This window comes from Gossypium arboreum, chromosome 1 (genome assembly GCF_025698485.1).
Source record: "Gossypium arboreum isolate Shixiya-1 chromosome 1, ASM2569848v2, whole genome shotgun sequence".
In the NCBI taxonomy this organism is placed as follows: Eukaryota; Viridiplantae; Streptophyta; class Magnoliopsida; order Malvales; family Malvaceae; genus Gossypium; species Gossypium arboreum.
The window spans coordinates 68810718-68813574 of record NC_069070.1 but is presented as its reverse complement, the minus strand read 5'-3'; the positions used below and the strand labels follow the sequence as shown (position 1 = coordinate 68813574).

The 2857-nt window shown below is 37.7% G+C and overlaps 1 non-coding gene across 1 annotated transcript; it reads left to right on the top strand.

Annotated features, from left to right (window-relative positions):
* The first annotated feature begins 834 nt into the window (after positions 1-834).
* On the top strand, positions 835-941 carry LOC128282311 (small nucleolar RNA R71). The gene has a single exon (XR_008272539.1). It is a non-coding gene; the product is annotated as a small nucleolar RNA R71 (small nucleolar RNA).
* The last annotated feature ends 1916 nt before the right edge of the window (positions 942-2857 follow it).

Here is a 2857-nt window from a genome sequence, read left to right as displayed (position 1 = left end):
GTGTTATTATGATTTGGACAAATATATTGGTCTTTAGTGAGCTAATGATTCTGACTTATAAATCTAGCTATTCATGTTATGCCTGATATTGGTGATGTGCATATGCTTGTTCGCCATGCATGGTTGGTAATATGTTATGTGTTGTTGTAAGAATGCCATGCTTGTGTCTTGATTGTGAATATATAATTACTTAAATATGGCCTGTCAATTTCTATGAAAATGTATAAGTGTATGTCGGTGATTAAGGGTGACAACTGGCTTGGAAAATAGCCTTGAAATTGACAACACGGCCCAATCCACATGGGCGTGTGACTCTCCGAAGAAAGAAAATTAGTTAAGTTGCCCAAAGATTTTCAAAGTTCTTGATTTAGTCCCAAACCACGCCAATGTATGTTATAGGTTTCGAAGACCTATATAAGGGATGATATGCATGTGTTCGAGATGTTTTAATTTTTGGTGAAATTTTTGGATCGATTTTGCATGTTGTGAATGTTTAAGTCCAGTAACGCCTCGAACCCTGTCCCAACGTTGGATACGGGTAAGGGGTGTTACAGAACCTGTGAAGAACTAAGGAAACCATCAATTTTCTTATTCAAGAGTTCTACCTAATTAGAGAGCATGGTGACCATATCGACATTATAAACGCTGGCTGTTTTCGTTGGCTTTGTCCTCATAACTTTCCACTTATAGTTATTCAGTGACATCTCCTCTATAAATTCATAGGCATCTTTAGGTGTCTTATTATTGATGGTTCCGCCAGTAGCTGCGTCAACCATTTGTCGAGTCGAAGGATTCAGGCCATTATGAAAGGTTTGATCTTGTAGCCAAAGTAGTAACCCATGGTGAGGGCATCTTCTCAAGAGGTCCTTGTATCTCTCCCATGCATCGTAGAGTGTTTTTAAATCCATCTGCACAAAGGAAGAAATATCATTACGTAATTTAGCCGTTTTAGCCGGCAAAAAATATTTTAATAAAAAATTTTCAATCATTTGTTCCCAAGTAGTGATTGACCCCCGTGGCAACGAGTTCAACCACTGTTTACCTTTGTTTCTCAATGAAAAAGGGAATAACCGAAGATGAATGGCGTCATCAGAAACGCCATTAATTTTAAATGTATCACATAGTTCCAAAATGTTTGCCAAGTGAGCGTTGGGATCCTCTTCCTACAAACCATCAAACTGAACAAACTGTTGTATCATTTGAATAGTGTTAGGTTTCAGTTCAAAAGTATTTGTGGCTACAGCCGGTCTAACTAAGCTCGATTCAGTTCCTGGTAAAGAAGGTTTAGCATAATCATGCATAGTGCACAGAGCAGAATTCTGATTAACAGCACTCGCAGGAGGTAGCGGATTTTCTTGGTTTTCAGCCATCTCCTCGGTTGTGGTTGAAGAATCATCCTCTTGCTCGTCCTCTGTGTATCTTGGGCTTCGCCTTATTTCTCTTTGGTTTCTATGAACTGTGCGGTCAATCTCACCGTCAAAACGTAGTGGTCCTGACGGGTTTCTTCTGGTCATAAACTAGAAAAACCTATCAGAAGGAAATAAGAGAAAAATTAGAAAAGAAAATAAAAATTGTAATTGTAATAAAAGTAAAGTGGCTAAAGTAACAAAAATCGAGTTTTCCTAATATCTTCGTTCCCCGGCAGCGGCGCCAAAAACTTGATGCGTGATATTCATAACAGGTTTTAAAGATTTATAAATGAAACGTTTTTGAGACTAACTTATTATAACGATTAAGGAAAGTGTACCTATCGAACAACCGTATAGTTCAGAAAGACCGGATTGTCGAACCCAAATGAACTACGAGTACTAGTATTTACTTCCTTTTTATTATCTAGCCTAAAATTTAAAAGATTTGGTTGTCTAAACTAATTACTGACTAAGAATGCACAGAAAGAAAACCTTGGGAAAATACTCTTGGGAAAATTTGATTGATTGAGACAATACCTAAGGACAAATCCACCTAGACTTCACTTATTATTTGACTCTGAATCAGACGATTTATTCATTTGACTTGATCCATAGAAATCCCTAAGTTATATTATTATCTCTCTCGAGACTAATAACTTCTAACCCTAGGTTGAATAATTGAAATCTCTTTCTAATTAACACACTAGAATTGTATTAACTTGATCTATGGATTCCCTTATTAGGTTTCACCCTAATTTGGCAAAATATTGTCACCCTATTTCTAGGCGCACAATCAACTTCGCTTAATTATGACAAATTTACTCTTAGACAGGTTCTATTCCTCCTCTGAATAAGAGCTTAACTTGAATCAATATCCTGGAATATTAAAACAAGAATTAAGAACACATAATTAAGAACAAGTCAAATATTTAGCATACATTTGAGATAATAATAACAAGATCTGTCTTAGGTTTCATTCCCCTTAGGTATTTAGGGGTTTTGTTCATACTTCTAAAAGAAAACATCTCAAAAGCATAAGGATAACCAAACATAAGAAAACCCAAAACTCCTGAAGGAACTTGAAGGGAGATCTCCAGTCTTGATGATGAATCCAACTCTTGAGATGGATCAATCGGCTTTCCTTAAGTAATTCCTTGCTTCCTACTCTCCATCCCCTTTCCTAAGTGCTTCCTCAAGTGTTTAAACAGGCTTTGGAATGCCTAAGAGCCCTCAAAATTGGCCTTTTCCGAATTGGACTAAACTTGAGTTCGGCAGACACGCCCGTGTGCGATTACTGAAGGTCATGGTCAAGGCTGTTAAATGGGCATGGGCTTGTGATCCATCCGTGTAAGTCGTGCTTCGATCCTGCCAAATTGACACGGCTGTGTGACACACCTATGTGAGGAAGTCCAGGCTGTGTTGTTTTCCCATGTGGTCCATTTTCTCCA